The sequence below is a fragment of the Halichoerus grypus genome, chromosome 7, assembly GCF_964656455.1.
Source record: "Halichoerus grypus chromosome 7, mHalGry1.hap1.1, whole genome shotgun sequence".
Classification (NCBI taxonomy): Eukaryota; Metazoa; Chordata; class Mammalia; order Carnivora; family Phocidae; genus Halichoerus; species Halichoerus grypus.
In genome coordinates this window covers 47,275,443-47,297,420 of record NC_135718.1, presented here as the reverse complement: position 1 = coordinate 47,297,420, position 21,978 = coordinate 47,275,443, and the positions used below count along the sequence as shown (strand labels likewise).

Genomic DNA, 21,978 nt, shown 5'->3' with positions numbered 1-21,978 from the left:
TGTGAGCTGAGCCTCCTGCGGGACCAGTCCTCCGTCAGTCACTCAGCGGACATTTATTTACCACCGTCTGCGTACCAGCACTCATCTGAGTGTGTGGGAAGCGTCAGTGAGCAGGAGACCAGGCCCCTGTCCTCACGGAAGTGACCTTCTAGCAGGGGGAGAAAGAGCAGAGATGTTTTGAGCGCCAAGGCCTTGGTGACAGTCCCTCTGCCCAGTTGTGCTGCGGGCAGCAGGCTGTGGTCTGTGAGGGCCTCCTGTGTCCCCGGGCCCGGCCTCCTCCCGGCCGGCGCAGCCCAAGGCTTTCAGTGACCCCGGGCTGAAGGCTCAGCCCCGCTGCAGGCAGCGCTCCGTTCGCCGGGAATTTCCAGAAGCACCTGGAGAGGGGAGGGGCCCCTAGGACCTGTGTGGCCCAGAGGCTTTCAGCCAGCCGGGCTAGGGCAGCTCAGACAGCACTCAGAGCTGAGAGCAGCCCCGGGAAGGGGTGGAGAGAGGAGCGCTGCAGGGCCGCACGAGGCCCCCAGCTCCGTGGTGGCCCACTGCCTGACCCTAGAGAGGCTCCCAGACCCCGCTGTGCCTCAGTGTCCTCATCTGTCAGATATGAAGGTCAGACAGCTCACCCAGGCTTGTTCTGGGCTGAATGTGATCACAGTACCCGGCTTCTAGGCCCGTGGCAGAGGTCATCCGTCAGTACCATCATGGGGGCACAGGCCTGCTTTGCCGGGGGACTCCGTTGGGAATCTGCCAGTCTGGTTAGAAAGGTTAGAGATCATTCTTTCTTCGCCAGTAATCTGGTGGCATGGGGAAGCCTCTTCTTTCTGTGGGCCTCAGTTTCCCCCTCTGTCCGTCAAGGGAGGAGGCTCGCTGACATGGGAGCCAGGGATTGCGGTTTGTGGAGTGGGGTCACGGGTGCATCAGCTGCTAACAAAACCATATCAGCTGCCAGGCGTCTGTGGCCAGAGCTGTTCCGGAGTCAGGCCGCTTGGGGATCCCATGGGGTCCCTCCGGGGCCCTGGAGCTCCCCCAGGCCTGCCGGGGGCTCCCATCTGCAGCAAGGCCTGGAACTTCTCTCCTCACACCGCCAGCCGGCCGGGGGAGCACAGGCTGCTCACAGCGCCTGGCAGGGACCCGTAAATTGAAAACATGATGTTTCCTGTCAGAGGCCAGTGCGGGGCTGGACTCGGTGTGGCCTTGGAAAGCTGGCCTCGCTCTCAGGAAGCCCTGCTCCCCACAGCCCCGCCACAAAAACAGTGGAAAAGTGAAACCTTTTCAAGTCTGTGTTTCCACTGTAAACAGGGGATGAAAGCTGGCCCCTGGCCTCCTGGCGCTGCTCAGCCGGTCCCTCCGCCCTGCGCCAGCCTGCCCAGTCTTTGCACCTCAGCTGCCCCCTCTGCCCCAGACAGCGTCCCTCCGATCAGAGGAGCCCCGTCCCCCTAATCATGAGGCCTTCCAACCGTAGATCAAGCATCCGTCCTCAGTACCCATCTCGTGAGGTGAGAAGGACGAAGGGCAGACACCAGGGCACAGAGAAGGACAGGACTTGCCCAAGGTCACACAGCAAAGTGAGGGCAGCCCTAGTGCCCTCCTTCCTGCCTACAGTGGCTTTACAGGGCCTGCAGGCCCCGGGGGAGGCTCTGGTGGATGGGTGCGCGTGCCTGCCCTTAGCCCCGGCCTCCTGCCGCCAGGGCTCCTTCGACTTTGTCCTGCAGATGAAGAGCGTCGCGCGAGTAGCATTGAGTGGAAGTGACTTCTTTCTTTTCAGCTCTCAGAATGTCCTTTTCTCCTTGTTGTAAAAGTAACGCACACTTGTTGTGGAAAGTCTAGAAGTCACACAAAAGTTGAAAGAAGAAAAATAAAAGCTGTCCATAATCCTCCCAACCGCTGGTCATCCTGATCAACATTCTGGTGTATTTCTTTCTGGTCATTTCATAATTTTCCTTCTCTCTTGGACTTATGTCACGAGCAGGTTTCAGGGTGATTCAGTGTTCCTAGAAAACGTGATTCTTCATGGCCCCGTGGGAGGGGCCATTAAGTATCCCCCCTTCACAGGTCTGTTTGGCCCCTGGCATGTGTGTGATGTGGCATTGGTGGGGACACGGTGGGGAGAGACCCCAACCCTGGAGTTCATGGTGAAGATGCCCTGGCCTGGACCCCGGGCTGGGGAACCCAAGTGGCTCTGATTTGCCATGCGACTGTGGGCCTGTCTGACCCGCCTCCCCATCTGTGAAATGGGCGCACGGGCTCCACCAGGTCCTCGTGGCTCGTGAGCCTGCTACCCAGGCCCTGCTCGCCAGCTGCCTGCAGGCAGAGATTCGTTCCTTCGGACAGTCCAACGCTGAGTGCTTACTGTGCGCCGGTGTGGGTGCCTCAACTGGACAGGAGGCCCCTGTTCCCAGCCCTGTTCTCCCCACGGTTGTACCTCCCACACTCCTGCCCCTTCTAACCCTCAGGCTCCCCAGGCCCTCCTCCTCACCAACCCCTCACCAGGCGGGGGCTGGAGCCCAGCTGGGGTCCCAGGAGGAGCCATCTCCGGCCCCCTCCATCCGCCAACGTCCTTGGTGGCCCTTAAGACAGCTTTATGGAGGACGGATGGAGGCTGTCTCCCTCCTGGCAGGTTTATTTCTTCATTTTTCAAGCCTTGCTCTGATTTTTCCATGTCGGCTTCCCTGGTTCCCCCCTACCCCTCCCTCTGCATGCTTCCCCTCCCTCCCCCTCCAATCTGTCAGCCCAGCCAGGAGAGAGGGCCACTGGCCTCCAAGGTGATTGAATTATTGGGGGGGGGGGGGAAACAGGCCAGGGTTTTCTGCGTGAGTGCTTTTGGCTTCCTGCTCTTGGAGAGGGGCTGGAGGAGGGGTGCGACTGGCGGCGACTGTGGGCCGTGGGTTTCCCAGACAGCCCTGCTCTCTCCCGTCTGGGCCACAGATGAGGGCTGTCACTGATGGTGTGGGCTGGCCGGAGGCCACTGCCCCTATGCCCGGCCCAGCCCAGCCCTGCTCAGGCCTCAGTTTCACCTCCGACTGAATGGGCAGGTCTCTATCCAGGCGAAGAGAGGAAGGAGGAGCGTGAGGGCGGCCTCGAGCACTGACTCCCGTAGCAGGATCTCTTACGTACCAGCTATCTGTGCTGCGAACCCAGGACCAGGATGAGGAAGAGAAGGAGGTTAACACCTAAACCGCCTAATGTGTGCTGATGTGTGCGCCAGGCACGCTCACACGCGTAACTTCACGTCAACCTCCCCTCTGAATAGTAGCTCAAAGATACGTGGCGACAGGTATGCGTTCCGGCCTTGTTTTTACGGCTGAGAGACGTGCCTGCTAGAAACTTCTCCTGCTGACCCACAGACTCCTAGACGACCAGGGGGCTCTGTCTGGGCCTTTTCAGGTTCTCCAGGGAAAGCAGAAGGCCAGACACTTGAAAGGGACCCAATAAATGCTTGGTGAACTTCCTTCTACTGAAGCAAGACCAGAGAGGTGAAGTCACGAGCCCGAGGTCACACAGCTAGAAATGGGGCCCCGCTTTGCCTGTCTCCAGGCCACCTTTCCCAGTCTAGGTGTTGGCAGGGAAGGCTGCCCTTCCGGCTGACATTGTCCAACCACATGGTTGCTGTGGTGGGCTGAGAGTTTGGGGGCTCCGGGTCCCACCCCCTTCCCACTGGTGTCTGTGCCGCCGCTGGTCAGGCCGCACACACTCTCTCTTTCGCCAGGCTGCCTTCCCCCAGAGGAGGGGCTGAGAGGGGACAGCCCCCTCCCCCGCTCCGCGCTGCACTCCGCTCATGGAAATGAAAAACACATTGGCTTCATTATCCTGGACTGAATGAGCAGGGTTGCCATGGCGACAGCCATCTCAGGCCCGCGAGGGGGCAGGGAAGGGGCTGGCCGAGGCCATGGCAAGTGGGGACCGGGCAGCAGGTGAGCAGGCGCACCAGGCGGGCGGGCAGGCCTTCGGAGCAACTACCACTCGAGCCACCCACCCCTGCGCCGGGCCCCTGGCTGTAGACCCCCGCCCTTGGGCAGAGAGAAGCAGGCAGGCCCCATCCTCCGCTGACTAGCCCCTCGTCCACGTGTACTCTGGCCTGTCCTTCTGTCCCCTTCCTGGAGGATGGCTGAGGGTGAGGGTGGGCCTCATGCCTCACACCGTCCTAGAGGTCAAGAATGAGGGAAAAGATGGGAGGTGGGGGGCCAGATGAAGGCGGGAAGCCCACTCCCCCCGGAGACCAGTCCTGGGGCTCCCCGGGCCTCTCCAGGGGCAGGGACGGAGGAAATGCATGAGGGTGCCAGGCTGTGCACACCCCCGCACTGCTGTGTGACCGGGCTCATCCCGGTGCCCCGGTCCTCAAGCATAACCGGTCTTCAAATACCCAGCAGGAAAATAGGTGGGATGGTGAGTGTGGGGATGCCAGCTGGGAGCCCTGGTCCAGCACAGTCTGTGCCTGTGGAGGCCCCAGGAAGGTGCCCTTGCCTCCAGGCCTGAGCTGGGTGGTCCCCATGGCCCCGACCCTGGCCAGAGCCAGGAGCCCTGCTACCCATGTGGGCTCATCTCTTCCCAGAGCCCATCACCCCAGGGCTTGAGTCTGGGAGCAGCACTGCTAGGCAGGCCTAGACCCTACCACCCCTGTGCTCAGGCTGGTCCAAAGGAGACCGACTGCACCCCCTTTCTCCTCTGGGCTCCCTGGGGGTGTGGGAGCCCAAGCTGGCCCTCTGGAGTAGCCCCAAGCAAACACTGCGGCCTGCCTAAGAGCAGATTGTCTCAGCCGATCCCTCGTTGTCTCCCAGAGGCGTTGGGGCAACGGCCAAGGGCCCCTGCTCAGGAGTATTGAGTGCCCACGAGGGATTTTCCTTTCAGGCAACCCCGGTCAGAGAAACCCCACACTGACTCCAATCCCAATCTCACCCTTGCCCCTCAGCCCAACTTCAGACGGAGCCTCAGCCCATCTTCTGGCCCAGCCCGCCTGGGCACATTCCCAGCTGCGCCCAGTGCAGCTTCTGTTCAAGCCTTCTGTCCACCTGAACAACCTTCCCTCACAGCCTGCACATCGCCAGGTCTGGCCTGCTCCTGCTTCCTATTCTAGAAGAGTAAACCCCTGCTGAGAGAGGGCACGTGGCCACAGAGAGTCAGGGCAGCGTGGCTGGGGGAGGGGGGGACATGTCTCTTTCCCAAGAGACAGAACCTTCTGTTCCCCAGTGACATGGGTCAGGGGTGCACATGGCCCTAGACCGAGAGCCTGGCAACTCTGAGGGCTGGGGACAGGCCCCCTGCCAGAGCAGGTTTGGGGGGGGAGGCCGAGAGCCCCAGGAGTTTAGCTCCTTGACAGCTGTTCTCGGTGGAGAGGGGCCCAGAAGGAGAGCTCGGGGGCCGGCCCCAGCCTCGCTGACCAGGCATCAGTAAGCGGACACGGTCGTGCGGCCCCTCCCCCGGGCGGGCTGTGTGCCTCCGAGGAGACAGGTGGTGAGCAGCCGAGCTCGGCAGAGGTGGCTGGAGTGTCCGTGGCACTGTCATCGCCTTGCCTCCTGCCGAATGGAGGTTGGTGCGGAGGGGAAGGCAGCGCAGGCAGGAGAAACCCCAGCACCTCCCGGGGGCAGAGGAAATGCAGGGGTTCCTAGGCGGCCACCTGCCACTCAGCTGCAACCAGATCCCAGGGGCTCGTTCTAAAATGCTGATTCCCCAGCCCTCCCAGGGAGGCTGGGACAGAGCCCAGGAACCAGTGCGATTGCAGCTTCCCAAACCCCAAACCTCAAACCCTGGGCGGTGCTTGCCTTGCTGCTCCAGGGGCCTAGCCAGCCTGCTCAGGGTCTCAGGCCCTGTATGCCGTGAGCCTCCCTGCAGAGGTCCCCTCCCTGTGCTTCTGGTCCCAGGGTCATGTCCCCTTGCTGACCCTCCCTGGGTCATGTTCTACAGAGGGCCAGCCTCAAGCCGGCCCTGGGGCCTTGGGCCTAGCCCTGCCTTCTCATCCATCGTCCACCCGCCCCAAAGCCCACAGTCCCCATGGCATTTGTCCCCCACCAAATTGACCTCCTCTGACTCCGAGGCTGTGTGTCCCGGGCCCGCCTCCCAGCTTCCACCACGGTTACCGCCCAGCTCCCTGCCCATCGGCCAAGGGCAGCCGCTGGGCAAAGCTGTCATTTTCCCTGCCAGGAATTATAGGTTTGGAACTAAGGGAGTCTGAACTGGAGGAGGAGGAGCCGGGTCTCTCACCCTGCTGCCAACCCCAAGAGGCACCTCACGGAAAGGGTGGCCTGCTGTGGAGTGATTTTTGGGCCGGATGGGGATTCCTGTAACCCCGTGTCACCCCAGCTCTGTGTGTGCGTGTGTGCATGCATGTGTGTATATGTCTGCATGTGTTCGTGTGTGTGTGTGCGCATGTGTGTGTGTGCATCGTCTCTCAAGAGTCACAGGCTCTCTCATACTCATTTAATTTAATCCTCCCAAGTATCATGTAGGCAAACCAAACCCATCTTCCAGCTAGAAAAGACCCAGCTCAGAAAGGGCAGTGGACTAGCCTGGATCACACAGGAGACTAGAGCGGAGTCAAGACTAGGCCCACCCTGGCCCTCAGCTGCCCCGCGCGCCCCCCCCCCACCACAGCTCCTCCTTGCCTGGCCTCCCCCTGCCCGCCCGCCCTGCTCATCCTCCCACCCATGGGGGTGGAGCAGCGGAAGTGACTGGGCCATCACAGACCTCCACAACGGCCCAAGTGCTGGGTCCCAGGGTCCAGTGGCGTGTGCCAAACCACCATGCCGGCTCCCGGGGAAGGCTCTGCAGGGCAAGATGGGAGGAAGAGGGCATGTGTCCCTTTTCTGCTCGGCCATCACAGTGCCCCCTGGAGCCGGGTCTGGAGGGGATGGTGTGAGCCGGGCCTGGAGTATGGCAGCCCTGGGTCAGGGTGTAGAGAAGCTGGCAGCATCTTCCTGATGAGTCACCCACCCGTGGGGTGACTCCAACCAGACCCAAACCTGGCCCCCCATTATCTGCGCTGGAGGGAACTGGAGTGAATGTCTGTGTGCCGGGAACGGGGCCCAGGGACCCCTAATGGGTTTGAAGATTTGAGGGAACACAGTGGAGCTCTGGAATCAGGTTGCCCGTGTTGGGGTCTGAGCCCAAGTCACATAACCTCTCTGAGCCTTGCTCCACATGAGACAAACATAAAGCATTTAGTGCAGAACGATGAGGTGAACAATGTGTGTTCAACAGATGCCTGCTGGTCTCCCCCTTCTCGGTTCTGCAGGTGCTACGGGCCCTGCTCCTCGCCATCTGACCAGTGAGGACTGGATGTGAGGGCTGACATGCGGTGGGACCCCCGGAGTGGGAAAGTCACCTGTCCCTTCTGGGGCTTTCTCAGGCCTGGGATGGCTCAGGAGCCAGCATTTCTGACGAGCAGGACCAGGCCACGAGGTCAGCGGCCACTCCCTGGGCTGAGCTGGCCAGCTCAGCTGGGCCCATTTCAGGAGCAGGGAGCATGAGGGAGCCAAGGCTGGGGGAAGGCCTGCCTGTTCTTGGGAATTCACGGCATGTCTGCCTGTCACAAGTACCTCGATAGGGAAGATTTGTGGGTGAGATTTGCAATTCTGTTTTCTCTGAGGGTTATAAATCAGCTGCATGCACACCCTGGCTACAGCGTGGGCCTGAGGCACACACATGCGCACGCTCACACACACGCGCAGAAATGCAGTCTGGGTCCTGCCTGCCATTCCCTGGGCTGGGAGAAGGAGCTCTCCAGGGAGCTGAGCTCTAGGAAGGGAAAATCGCAGGTGCCCAACTGCTGCCTAGCCTTACAGGATCTCAGAACCATCCAGAATCAAGCACTCAAGGCTGGGAGTCAGGATGTCCCAGTGGTTGGAGAAACAGCACATTGTGTGGGTTACTAGTATAAGCTCAAGAGTCTGCCTGGCTGGGTCCAGACCTTGGCCCTAGGCCTTATAGCCATGTTGCTTACAGAGCTCTGTGCCTCAGTTTCCACATCGGTGAAATAGAACCAATTATAGCATGTACTTCATAGGATGGCTGAGGAATAAAATAAGTTAATATGTGTAGAGTGCTTTAAATACAAGAGGCACATCACATAAGCTCATGCAGGCTTGGCTACTCATCACCATCATCATCATCGTTAATTAAGAGATATCTGTATTTTGGCGTCAGACTAGGTTTTGAATCCCTGCCCTCCCTCTTGCTAACTGTGTGAACTTAGGCAAGCTACTGAGCCCCCCGTCCCTCATCGATGAAAGGGACCATGACTCCCTACTTCGTGGGGCTGCTCTGGGCATAAGGGAGATGGAGCTTATGAAGGACATGATATCAGGCCCTCAGGTCATGTCTGCATGCTGGTTCGGAACCTCCAGGTGGCTCTGCTCCTTGGCCCGTCTTCCTGGGGAATGTGTAGAGGCAGAGGGAGGCTGAGGCGAGGGGAGCGGAGGGGTGAGTTCTGGAACCTCTGTCTCCCTTCTACCAGCAACAGGGGAGTCAGTCTCCAGCCGGGTCCACTCTCCTGTCCCTGCCCCTGGCATAAGAACAGGCTCGGGGACTGGCAGGTATGGCTCCCGGCTCTCACTTACTGGGTGGCCTTGGGCAGGTCACTTGACCCCTCAGTCCCCTCCAGCGAGGAGTAACTCTGCCTGCTTCACTGGGCACGTAGAAGGCGAATTAAATGAGATAATGTGTGTGGAGCACTTAGCACAGCACCTGGCGACCAGATAAGTACTGCGAAGCCAAGGCCCCTGGCTGCCTCCTCTCCTTCCTCCCACCTGCCCCCCATTCCCTCCCACACCTGGTGCACCCAGGGCGTCTTCCCCGGCCAGGTGTTTAAATGTTCCTCTCTGGGAAGATGGGCCCTCAAATCCAGGAGGTACCTGGGGAGCCACTTGAGAGACCCTGGGTGGAGGGAGAGGAGCTCAGAAATTTGGACCTGCTCTCTTCTGATACAGTTCCCCCATGCCAGCCGCATGAGGCCGAAGTGTGCCGGACAGGAGGCTCGGCCTTGCCGGTCCCTTGGCCGTCCACCCTAGAGCCTTCACTGCTCCCTCGGGGTCCTCGGGTGCTGTCACACGCAGGCTCGTGTCCAAGTTGTTTCTGGCATCTTTACCTGCTCCGTCCTAAAGCCCTAGGAGGCGGTGATCTGAGGATGAGTAGCTGTGTGCTCAAGGGTGGAGGGAAGAGAAGGGGACTGGGGCCCGCTGTTTGCACCTCTCCCCCCACCCCTAGCTCGCAGCCCAGGCGAGCCGGACAGTGAGGCCTTGGCCGTGGGTAATTGTCGGGAGCATCCCAGGCCAAGCCTTGGTCTCCGGGCAGAACTTTGGAGGCTGGACTTCTCCGTTGCCAGGGAAACCAATGTGTTCCCTGGAAAGGAAACCACAGTGCTTTGGCTGTTAAGACACCCGCCCTCCCCCCTCCCCAAAAATGAGTTCCCTCCAAAACTGATTCCCCCGAAACTGTCGAGTCGGCAGCATCCCGTCTCCTCCCGGAGCCTGCTGAAATGATAGAAAATGAAATCTGCCCCTGACCTTGTGCTTTTCACCTCTTTTTTAAACATTCCACTGTAGCACAAGGACATGTTTTGTTTTTTCTTATTTATCTTCCTCCCATGCCAGCTGGGGCTCTGAGTCCTTCTCTCCTCTTGGTGACTGGAGCCAGAAGGGGAAGGACTACCACATTTTTTTTTGTTGTTGTTCAGCTGTCAGCAGAAATAAAACAAGCAGGTTTATATTTGGAAAGCAGAGGGTCTCAGCCACCAGATCGCTATGTCCGGGATAGGTCACAGCCTTCCTGTCCCCTCACGGCTTGAAATTTGATCTGCAGATTTGTTGGTGGGGGGGAGCGGTTTGCAGCAGGCCTGGCTTTCTTCACATTGACTTTTAAATGGCATTGGAGGGTCATGGGCGGTTCCTCAGTGGCTGACAACTCGGGGCCCAGGCCGAGATGGTTCTTCTTAGAAAAGAGCCCTCTGGGAGGACCTAGAGCGGTCAGGTGGGGGCAGGGTCTGGAGAGCCCCCATTTCCTTCCCATCCATCTTCCGACCCTGTGCAGGGAGGCATGGAGCCCTCACCCAGCTGCACCCGCAAGGCACCGAGGTCTCAGAGAGTCTGGAGATTGTCTAGGAGTGCAGTCCAGACTCCCGGCCAGGCCGCAGTGACCCCGTGCATCAGCTTATTAGGAGACAAAGCCGACACAGGGAAGGAGGGAGAGAGAAAGGGGGCCAATGTTCACTTTCAAGAGCCCTGAATGCTTTGGGGGATACGGTAGAGAAGGCAAATGATGTGAAGGGACCTTGCTCCAAATCCCAGACACCCCCCCCGCAGCCCCTCTTGGGCCTGGGTCTCCTCCCTCTGCACCCCTGCCTCGGACCCGCCTCCTCCCAGGGCCCCTCGTAGGCCTGGCCCCCTGTCTCTGCTCTCAGGGCCACTTTGTTTTGGTGATCTGAGCAATTAATTTCCACCTAGAAGTGACTCTCTGTTCCGTAAGTAATTTTAAACAAATTCTCTTCCTGTCCTTGCGCTTCTGTGGGGTGGGGGAGAAAAACAGGAGCCTGCTAGGTTTTCCACTATCCTTTCCTCGGCCAAGGGGGGTCTGCAGGCAGCACTCGGGGGCCGGGGGCCTCTGTCCCTGAGATCAGCCTCACCGGGCCCAAGACCCGGCCCCAGGTCAAGCATGTGGGTCCCGAGGAGCCATTTTGATGTGGTGTCGAGTCCTCTTCCACCCCATGCTGGATTTTCAACAGGTCTTTCTTGGTGACTCCTGAAACCCTCTGTCAGATCTTGCTATTAGCATGAGGCTCTAAGAGTGTAGAGTAAACTAATGAATTACAGCATGATTACACAGCACATAATTAACTTTGTAATTAATATGCAACTGCCACTTAAGCTAAAACACTGCTTACAGAGACGTACAGCAATAGCAAATCACAGGTCAGAAATAGCACTTTGGAATTTTCAAAAGAATGAGCGTAAGCAGGGAATCACTTAAGGCAGCAGGGCGAGTTAATTAAAAAGCAGATGAATTGTGAGCGGACGTCCTGCTTCATCTCAGTACCCTGTCCCTTAAGAAAGACCCGGATGCCACCCTTCCAGACTGGCCAGGGTCTGGTCGGAAAGAGACTGTGCATGTGGTTGTTTTTCCAAAATAAGACAGGCCTTCCCTGCCCCATCCTAGCTACCCTCACGCCTTAGCCCTCTGCCCAGTCCCTGCGGGGAGCCAAGCCCCCAGCCCTTGGGGCCTGGCTCCACCCCTCCTCCTCCAGAGAGCTTGTGGGATGCCCCCGGCCCAGCCCTGAGCCTTCCACTGTCCAGCCCCCCTGGTGGGTGCTCCCAGCAGGTGGGTTGGTGCAGTTCGTGGGCCTTCGCCTGGATTCTGGGTTTCTAGAATGCAAGGATGTCATCTCACTTTTTTTTTTCTTTTTTTTTGAGAGAGAGATTGGGAGAGAGTGAGCACCAGCAGGGGAAGGCAGAGGGAGAAGCAGAGCCCCCACTGAGCAGGGAGCCCGATGTAGGCTCGATCCCAGGACCCTGGGATCATGACCTGAGCCGAAGGCAGACACTTAACCAACTGAGCCACCCAGGCACCCCTCATTTTTTTTTAAATCCTTACTTCCCCCAGCCTCCTGCCAGAGCATTAAACCTAGAAAATGCCTTAGGAACCATCTCACCCCATTTTGCCAAGGCCAGGCAGTCCGAGGACTGAGTGCTGTGGTCACACAGTGGCGTTGGGCCCACGCCTGGTGGGAATCCCTCCCCCGTCCTCTGTTCTAGCTCCGCAGCAGGCCGGGGAGGCCTTTGAAGTGTGTCAGACTCAGGTTTCCGTCCCAGCAACCCCACCGCCCTGCTGTGTGAGGCAAGTTACATAACCTCTCTGGGCCTCTGTTTCCTCATCTGTAAAGTCTCAGCAGTGATGCCCCGCTCCTTGGGTCAGTGCGAGGAGGAAGTGAAGTAATGTGTGTGAAAGGGCCAGGTGCATGCTGAGTGCCCTCGGCTACCCTCGGAGGTTTAGGGGTGCTTGGGGAAGTATGTGACACCTCAATCAGCCCCATCCTTCAGGGGCTGAGAAAACAGGCCCAGAGAGCCGACTGCATGTTCACGGCACAGGAGCCCCCTGAGAACGGACCTCTTGCCCACGTGGCCCACTTGGGCTGGGGACAGCTCGTGCAAGCTAGCACAGGACAGCACCTGGGGATGACTGACCTGAAGGCCTCTTCCGGGGCCGCCTGGGGCCTGCCCATCTGCAAAGCCCCAGGATGGTGCACAGGGAGCCTGGTTTAGGGGATGGATGCTGGGCTTCGAGGTCTGATGGGTGTGGGTTCAGATCCCAGCTCTGTACTTTTGTCATCCTGGGCGAGTTCCTTCATCATTTCCTGTAGTCCTTTTCCCATCTATAGATGGCGCTCATCACTCTACCTTCGGTTATATTGTTACCATGATAATTCACATAAAACGCCAAATGTGCTCCCTGACACACAGCAGATACTTAATGCTACCCCTTTTGTTCTCATTATTATTCACAACTACCAACAGAGGTTGCTGAGTGGCTGCCCCAGGCTCCCCACCCCCACGGCCTCAGGGGGTGAACTCTGGCCTTCTTGGCCACCTTGGCCCATGCCCGCCCTTGGCAGTTCTTGGCTTGGGTGGGGCAGAGGAGGAACCAGTCTCTGCCTCAGGCAGCTCATGTGACCTTCCAGCTCTGGCCTTTGCCCTGGCCTGGGCAGCTCTCCTGACCTGGGCCAGCCTTGCTGGGGGCGAGAGAGCTGAGGGGACCCCTCCCCCGGGGGGCAGGCTCCAGGCCGGTTGGGTGTATCGCGCTGGCCATGATACTGAATTGAGAATCCAGGGCCCCAGTCGTCAGGGGTGGTGGGTTTCATATCTTGACACAGCTGTCCTGTGGCTTCTCGTCCCACAGACACTTCTGTTTCTGGTCCCCCTCCCTCAGCCCTCTAGTCCGCCTGTCTTCCTCTCTCTTCTCTTCCTGCGGCCTGGCCTCTACCCTACAGCCACCCTCCCTTAGGTCCGAATTTCTCAAAGCCAGTTCCTGGGAAAACAAGTTCTGTGGAATTTTAAAATGTGTTTAGTGAAAAAAAAAAAGTGGTTTGCAATATAGTAACTTTGGGAAAAACCAGGTTCTTCGAGCCCTAGCAGAGGAGAGTGCCTTCATGATCTCCCGGGGAGGGTAGAATACACAGCTTGCCTCCAGCTAATCAGACCAGAGAGTCCTTTGTTTGGGGGTGATCCCAAGGGCCCGGTTTCTGAGGAACAGACCTCAGGCAGCCTCATCCCAGGTGCACAGGGCCCCGCCCTCTTTTTGCCCAGAATAGGTAGTGTTTTCCCTCTGGCCTCCCTGCCTCCATCCGTGACACTGCCCGCCTGGACAGACTTCACGTGGGTGTCCAGGCTGCTGCCCGGGAAGAACAGAGCTCAGCTCACATGTTGTGAAGCGCCAACCTGATCTCTCCTTCCATCTGGAACTTTCCACAACTCGCCTTTGCCACTTGGACAGAGCCCTTCAGCTCCTCACCCTGGCATTCTGATCGGTGGGCATGGGGCTACCTCAACCACCCACGTCCTCAGAGGCCCAGCCTTGAGCCCACGGGGTGGTTCCCAGGGTTGCCTGTGTGAGAGCAAGCAGAGTGAGCAGCCCCTCACCACCCCTTCATCCAGAGCACAGCCCCTTTTGTTGTTGCAAAAACTGAACTTCTGCCTAAAATGTTGCCGCAACTAGATTTAAAACGAGATTTAAAAACGAGATTTTTTGAATACATTAAAAAAAAAAAAAAAGGTTGAAGATCTTCAGTGTCTAGGGCGGTGGCATTTACCACCAAGCCCCCCACCCGCCCCCCACCCTCCAGCAAGCACCGGCTCCTCTCTGGCCCTGGTTTCCTCCTGCCTGTGATGGAGACAGATGATAAGACCCACCTGGGCCTTGCGTAGAGCCAACAACGCTCTCGTGTGCTCGGGCTTCCTATTCCCTAACTCAGTGAACAAAGCAGGCACTGTTATGACTGCTTCCGTTTTACAGATGGGGAGCCTGAGGCACACAGAGGGTAGCGTTTTGCCCCAGGTCACAGAAGCTAGCAAGCGGCAGAGCCAGAATTTGAACCCAGGCAGCCTGGTGATCTTGATCGCTAAGCTCTACTGCCTGTGTAAGATGGGGTGATACAGGGCCAAATGAGGCTCCGACGCAGTGCTTTGTAAACTGTGGAGTGCCTTGAACAGCCAGAGTGTACGTCAGCATGCGGCTTCGGGACACCCGGTGTGAACTTTGTCTCTTAGCCCACATTCGGGAAATACGCTTTCAGGTTCCCTGTGGGATGCCCGGTTTGTGCCTGGAGGGTTCCAGGGATGAGGCCCCTCCTCCCTGCCTGGGACGGGGGTGGCCCAGTCCCTGAGTAGCCTCACACGCAGCAACTCCCTGAGTACAGATCAGATGACAGGCACCAGACCCAGCCGACTCAGCCCCTGCTCTCTGGCCTTCCGGAGGCGCGCGCCCTTGAGGGGTCAGCGTGTCAGCCTTAGCCCAGCTGGGATGCTGAGAATCTCTGCATGGAGCATGGGGACCTCGCAGTCATCCTGCAGGGAAGCCACAGGCGCTGGCAGCGGGAGAGGGGCCCCTGCTCCCCCAGCAGGCCCCGGGGTAAGCTCTCCGTGGCCACAGGGAGTGCCTAGACACAGGGAGGGGCAGAGAGAGAGTGGGGTTCCGGGCGGCTAGGGCTCCTGAGGCCTGGGTGTGAGCCCTGGCCCCACCTCTGACCCAGAGGTGGGTCTTCAAGGCTCTACTTCAACTCCACCCCCACCCCTACCCCTGCCGTGGGCCTCAGTTTCCTCATCTGTAAATGTTAGGATAGGCCTGAGCAGATGCGAGGATCCCTTCTAGATCTAAGGCATGAGGACTGTTTGGGTTTTTTTAAATCATCTATCACTCTTAGTGCAAATAAATATCTGTTTTCTGATTCCTTTGTTTCCCTCTCTAACTTCTTATTTCTTGAGATGTTTAAAAAAACAAAAAAATCTGACCACTCACAGCAACTAGCTAAAGGAGCCCAGGCTCGGGAGGAACTACCATGGTGGGTCAGCCACACTTCCCTGTGTGACTGGGTAGAAATCGCCCATCCCTTCTGAGCCTTCATTTTCTCATCGGCAAAATGGTTCACAAGCTGCTATGAAGCTATGGTATGGGGTTGCTTGAGACATGGTTGGCTCACCTGAGTGGTCCGTATGTGGCCTCTCAGCTCAGAAAGAGCCTGGCTCTGACTTCCAGTTTAGGGGAAACAGTACAAAGTCAGAAGTTGAGAAATCTGAGTGCAGATTTCTGCTCATGCCTTGATGGGGTGGTGACCCCAGACTAAGCCCTCCCTTGGCTAGGCTTCTCTGTTCACTCTCCTTTCAAAGATGGGGCTGCCCAGAAGTTGTCTCCTCCTGTGTCGGTTCCAGGTGGTTGAGAATGGCTGGGCACAAGGGCGTGTGGAAGATTGGCGGGCCATGCCTGGGTTCAGTGGGAAGAGTCCAGTGACTGATTAGCTGTGCCTGCCGGGGATATGGGGGGTGGGGGTGACTTCTCACAACGCCATCCCTGCCCCCTAGGTGGCCCTTAATGGCTCATCTAGTTCTGTCTGGCTCTCCCTTGGACATGCCCGTCTGGAGCTCCTGCAGAATGCCAGGCAGGTGGTTTTGGAGCGTTGAGGAGCTTGGGTAGAGAGAGGATGGTGGAGAACACCTCTGTGCCTCTAGAGGACTCCACCTGGTGATCAGGGGGTCCTGGCTCCATCTCCAGCTTCGTCTCACCCCCTGTCCTCCAGGGGTCCTCAGAGAACTGTCCCCATGCTTCCCCATCTGAGCCTTCGGAATTGCCGGCACGAGCCTCAAGACAGAGCAGGTAAAGGCCACTGCCTGAGCGCCACTGTCCTGGGGCAAGCTTGTGACCCAGGCCCGGCACGGCGCAGCCCCAGGCACGACTCCCTGTCTCTGCACTGTCCTCATCCCTCCTCAGGCACCTTCCTCACACGCAGGGCAGTTGGGGCCAGGGGAGGAAGCGTCTAGTTGAGGAAGGCCGGCCGCGTTGCCACGGAGAGCATGATGGGGCGTGTGAGCAGACGAGGGTCCCAGTCCTGGCACTACCAACTTCTCAGTAGCAGGACCTCGAGCAGGCCGGCCGGCGTCCTCACCTGTAGTACCGTCCTGATAACTGGGACACCTCGGTGGGTGTGGGATCCTGAGGAGCCAGGGGGGGTGAGGGAGAGAATCTAATGTCTGCCGCAGGCAAGCTCAGGACTTGTTTAGGTTCTCTTCCCACTCTGGGGGTGCGAGAAAACCCAGTGACCTTGTCCGGGATCGAATCTGGCCTTCCTTTGCCGGCTGGGGAGAGAAGCTGTCAGAGCAAGTTCACTGTGAGGTCATGGATTTGGAGACGGGGCGGGGGGGGGGGGGGTGTGCGGGCAGGAGGGTTCAGGCGTCATTGCATGCCCCGGAGGGACGAGGCACACCCAAGTGCAGCTGGGATTCCCAGCACCGTGTGGGCTGGGACCGCGGGCCGGCACTCTTGACAGGGCAGTACTGACACATGTTCTCCCAAGGAAGTCATCCCGCCCTCTGGATTAGCATGTGGGTTCCAGAACAGCCTGTCCGGCAGCTCTGCAGGGCCAGCCCTCAGGAAGCCCCCACTCTAAACAGCGAGGGTCCGTCGTGTTGTCCCATTACCCGCCCCCCCGCATTGACAGGGGGTGCTCCTCTAGACCAGGGCGGGTGCTCCGAGATGGGGTCACGGAGAGAAGCGGGCCCACCCTTCCAGAAGCCTCGAGTGCCAAGCCAAAGCATCTGCCCCACGCGGCCAGGAGGCTAGAGCCTTGGCACGTCTTGGCATGGGGGCACTCCCTGAGTTGAGGAGGGAGGAACTGGATTTGGAAGAGCTGTTGTCCAGATCAGAATTTCCCTTTTCAGAAGCCGGTCTCCTGAGTGACTTCCCTTTCTCAGCTCCTCAGCCAGGGTTGACAGATGAGAATCCCAGGCTCAGGGAGATAAAGTGGCCTCTCCCAGCCTCTCAGCCAGGAAGGTCTGACTGTCAGGGCCCACCCCCCCCCCCATCCGGAGGGGCCTCACACTGGCCCAGGGCAAGGGCCTGCTCCAGCTGCCTGGCCAAGAATGGGGAGCAGCTGGTCCTGGTCAGCTGCCTGGGGCTGCCTCTTCCCTCCCTCTCCCTTCCCATCTCCCATCCCTCTGCCCTTCCCTGACTTCTCTGGGCTAGGGCACAGAGTCACTCTCCTCTGACGGGCTTTGCTCCACCCCCGCCCTCTCGCTCTGCCACCAAGTGGTGTGCCTAGTGCGGGCCACCAAGGAGTGGAGGAGCCACGTGCTGTGTGACCACAGGCCGCTCCTGCCCCTCTCTGAGCTTCTGCTCCTTCACCCCTGAGACGAGGAGGGTGTCAGATTAGATCAGTGCTTCCCTAACCTCCATCACCTTCATCCCATTTATACTATGTTTAAAATGTTTCTCTTTTTTTTTTAAGATTTTAATTATTTATTTGACAGAGAGAGACACAGCGAGAGAGGGCACACAAGCAGGGGGAGTAGAAGAGGGAGAAGCAGGCTTCCCGCAGAGCAGGGAACCCGATGCGGGGCTCGAACCCAGGACCCTGGGACCATGACCTGAGCCGAAGGCAGACGCTTAACGACTGAGCCACCCAGGCGTCCCCTAAAATGTTTCTTTAATCCACTTAGGTCTGCCATTGTTCCCCAAGTTAACCTCATCCTAAATAATTATATCGACAGACTCACCAGTGATCATTGTTCTAGTCCAAACACTTCATTGTGAAAATGTACAAGTTGTGCTCACAGACCACCTGAAATCCTCCCTCTTCCACCAACAGTACAGGCATCACCCTTTGGGAAGCTTAGACTGGGTTGATGGGAGTCTCTCCGAGGGGGCCAGGTCATTGGGTTTTCAGCTCTTGCCACTGTGGGTCGTGTGTATGCCCAGCGATGGACGTCCATCCACCCATCTAATAAGCATTGCTGAGCACCTGCTAGGTACCAGGCCCCGGGCTGGGGGCTGGGACTCCATAACCGGAAAACAGCCCAGCTGATGGGGGAGACAGATACAAAGACATACTACTGGTTTAGTACCACCAAGGTGGTGCGTGACACTGGGGCACAGGAATGGAAGTGAGTAGCTGTGCTGGGGGAAACCTGCAAAGAGGGTGATGGCTGTCCCAGGCCTTGATAGATGAAGGGGGCCAGGAATTCCGGGCTGAGGGACAGAGGCCAAGACATGGAGGTATGATCTCCAGAGCATGGTCCAGGATGCAGGGAGCAGCCCCATGTGGAGGACATGGGGTGTGGCTGAAGTAGTGGGGAGGCGGCGGCCAGGCCAAGGAGGACCTCAGCTGACACCATCAGATGCAAGGTTGGCAGGTCACTGCTGAACCCCGGGCCCATGACATCTGCCTCTGTTGGAGTCTGAGAGCTGGTAAAGGAGCTGGCTGGGATGCATCCCCTGGACCCCCAGGCTCTCCCACCAGGCTGAGCAGTGGGTAGGTCCCAAACTCGCTGGCCCTGGCGATGTCTTGGAACGCAGCCTCTGCTCTGTGGGCTGTAGGTAAGCCCCCCCCCGCCCCGCCCCTGCTGCCAGCACCGCTCACCCCGGGGGATCTGAGCTGCAGATGTGCGTGGTGATTGAATCATTTCTGCACACCGCCGCTCACACAGCTCCCCTGGGGACCCCGCCGCTTGCCTGTGCGAGCTGTCAGGAGCTGTGTGTGTTCAAGTGCATCTGTGCCTGCCCTTGAGTGTGTGTGTGTGTAAGTGCACTTGAGTGTGCAAAAGGGCGCCTGTGTATGTGAGCGTGCACACACATCTACAAATGCCTCTGCCCTGGGTGCGTGTGAGCCGAGAGTACCGGTTAGCTTGTTGGCCTCAAACGTGAGAAGTAAAACATGCTGTTGTTAGTACAGCTGATGTTGGCCCACCACCCTAAGGAGCTGCCTCCAGGGCCCCAGCACCCCACGTTTCCGTGGGGCAGCTAAGAGCACCCTGCTCCCCATTTCCAGGGAGGAGCCTGCCAAGGGCCATGACGCTGTCAGGGAGTCAGCCAGATGGGTGCCAGTCCCACTCAGCCCTTGTCTCCCTCCGTGCCCCCCTCTCTCCACCTCTGCCCCCCACCCCGTCCTGCCACACAGGGCATGGGACCAGGTGGCCCCCGGTATCCTTCCGGTTCTCAACATCCTAACTCGGAGCAGCCCTCCGTGTGGAAAGGGCAGCTGACTTCTCTTGGAAGTGCCTTCTGTGCTAGGTGCCACCAAGGGTCAACTCGGCCGGTGCTCTGCTAGGTGGCGAGGAGTGTGGAACAGGAGCTTGGCCCTTCCAGACGTCCCTGGGTCGGAAGACCACAGGGACTCAGGTGTCACTAGCAGAGGACACATACATGCGGCGTGAAGCCACGCTGAGCCTAGGGGGTGAGGTGAGGAGGACTGTGCGCCATGTTAGGCTCCCCCGGACCAGGGGCTCTCCCTCCCACAGTTTCCGGGGCGGCCTTGGGACAGGCTTTGCAGTTTCAAGTCAAGCATTCTACACTTGTTTGAGATAGAGTGTTCCAAAGAGCTGGAGTTCCTGACACAGGGATCCTAAGATGTTGGAGTTTGAAGGGCTGCCCAAGGCGGCCTTGTTTTCCAGGCAGGGAAACTGAGGCCTGGAGAAAGGTATCAGAGCAGAGGCCCCCCCAGACTCCCCAAGCTGACTACAGGCACATGGCTGCCCCAACCAGGGGGGTGGGGCGGGGGCTTGACTGCTTGAGCCCACTCGCCATTCAGAGACAGGCAGGCGGCCGGGAAGGGTTGAGGCCTTGCGTGCACCCAGAGCCAGGCCGTCAGCCGTCTCCAGCTGGGAGGGAGCCCAGCCATCCGTGGGCACTGGACCTGCCGCCACGGAGGATTTGTAGCTACTTGTAAAGGCTTGAAGAAGCCCAAGGTCTGAGGAGGGAGGCAGCCCTCAAGCCAAGCCGTGCTCCCGCGGCCGAGGGCGACCTCTGCTGGCTGCCGAGCATGCGCCACCTCCCCACGCGGCCCGCTTGCACGGAGTCCCGTGGCCCTGGCAGGGCCTTGGAAGTGGATGAGTTTGGACAGGTTGGATGGAACAAGGGGACATCTCTTTGGGCCCAGACACAGCCCTTGAGTGAGGACTTCCAGGAGGCTGAACGCCAGTCTTGGAGGAGTGAAAAGAAAAACATAGGAATGGTTAGAAAGGCAGTGGGTTTGAATCTCAGCCCAGCCCCTTCCTGGCCGTGTGACCCTGAACAAGTTGCTTCACCTCTCTGAGCCTTTTAGGATTCAGGAAATTGGCAATGCATGGGATCAGGCCTGCTGCCTAAACATGGCAGGGACAGGACAAATGCAAGATTCCAGACTGCCCCACAATGAGCTACCTCTCCTAACTCCTTCAGCCCACGCTTCCCCTCTCCATGCCCAGCACCCTTAGCCTTCCAGGCCTTCACCCTTTTTCTTTGTGGGCTGGAGCTGCCAGCCCCATCCATTCCTGGTATTAATAACCAAAAATTTCCACTGATCTCGGGAGTTTAAAAACGTCATCTCACCTGTGAGTGTCTCCTTAATCAGATGGACATTTTGTTCTTCTATAGATTAAGACATCTAGGACACACAGTTATCCCTGTGATCTGTGATATCTTTCCTACCAGCTTCCTTGCCAGTGTTCTGGGCCCAGACTAGGGGGCATTGAGCAGGAAGAACAGCCTCTGGGTGCCAAGGTGGCTGCCTACGTGGGCCTAGGCTCCTGATGCCTGCTTAGGGCTTCCCTGGGTGGGCTGAGTGCCCCCTCAGGCTCCAGAAACGATCTGTCAGCCATTCAGCAAACATTTATCAAGGCCCCACTAGGGCTCTGACCCTAGATAAAAATGCTGTGTCCATCCTGGGAAAAGTCTACCTAGAGATAAGAGTCTTGTGAGGCCGCCTAATCCCCACTCACCATCCTGCTCTACAAATGGGGAATCCAAGGCCTAGAAAGCCAGAGAAGTCTGCTTAAAACCTCTCTGTTTGGGGCACTTAGGTACTGACTGCGGAGAAGGAGGGCCCTAAAGAGAGAGCCCCACAGAGCTGGTTTCCAGCCCTCTGGGTACTTAGCTTCATCAACAGCGCCCCCTGCTGGCCGGCTGGGCACCATGGTTTGTCCCTGGCCCCAGGAGCCCTCTAGGAGTGAGCGCTGGCTGGGACTCTGTACACGTAAACCCAGGAGGAGAAACTCAGCCCCTGCCTGGGGGACCTAGAAGGGTAGCAAGGGGAGCGACACTTCTCCCATGACACATGCCTACCACACCACAGCAATCTTCAGTGGGGACCCCTGGCCCCTCCCCACTAGCTGCACCGAAGTTTAGGTTGTGATGGGAAAGCCAGGATTCTAGAGCTGGCTGCTACTAAAACCTCTGAGCCTCAGTTTCCTTATTTGTAAAGTGGGAATATAGTAACGATGTCTGTCTATGCCCAGTGCCTGGACCAGCACCTGACTTACAGGAGAAGCTCAACGAATAGTCACTACTGGGTCACATAGAGTGAATACTGGCTTGGACCATGGACCATTATCTCCATGGCTCATAGATCTGGCATAGGACCCCGCACCATATAGATATTGTAAAGTATTTACCGGGTGAGTTGGAAGCATGCATGGGTGGGCAGGTGGAGACTAGAGGTGTTTGGATGGATGCATGGATAGGTGGATGGATAGACAGATGGACAGGCAGGCATTTAGATGAATAAATGATGGATGGAGAAGTTGGCTACTTGGGTGTATAAACATGTGATCAGTGGGGTCAATAGAGGGATGTTGGAGGGTAGAAAAAAATAAATGTGGGGCACTACCCCTACTTTTACCTTTTTGTGGGAGAACTCCAAGGTAGAGTGAACATTTATCAAAAGTACAAATGCCCAAATGACCCAGAAATTCCACTTCTAAGAATATGCTCTCTAGATTAATTCACACGTGGACGATGTGGCCAATATAAAAAGGTGCTCTTGCAATC

At 58.1% G+C, this 21,978-nt stretch overlaps 1 protein-coding gene and 2 long non-coding RNA genes across 9 annotated transcripts in view; 1 reads left to right on the top strand and 2 right to left on the bottom strand.

Moving 5' to 3' along the window:
- The window catches only part of ZMIZ1 (zinc finger MIZ-type containing 1), a 235,027-nt gene that overhangs the window by 101,346 nt on the left and 111,703 nt on the right, over positions 1 to 21,978 (top strand). The window contains exon 1 of one of the 7 annotated variants that reach the window (XM_036089819.2): positions 14,557 to 14,598. The exons of the other annotated variants lie outside the window; for them this stretch is intronic. The gene's annotated coding sequence lies outside the window, so the exon portion shown is untranslated. Of the gene's footprint in view, positions 1 to 14,556; positions 14,599 to 21,978 lie in introns of those variants that run through there. 7 annotated transcript variants of the gene reach the window in all.
- LOC144382563 (uncharacterized) overlaps positions 1 to 21,978 on the bottom strand; it is a 239,241-nt gene that overhangs the window by 186,741 nt on the left and 30,522 nt on the right. The window lies entirely within an intron of this gene.
- On the bottom strand, positions 9,536 to 12,204 carry LOC118534145 (uncharacterized). Its single transcript, XR_004916517.2, has 2 exons — positions 11,627 to 12,204; positions 9,536 to 10,758 (listed from the first exon to the last, which is right to left on the bottom strand). It is a non-coding gene; the product is annotated as an uncharacterized LOC118534145 (long non-coding RNA).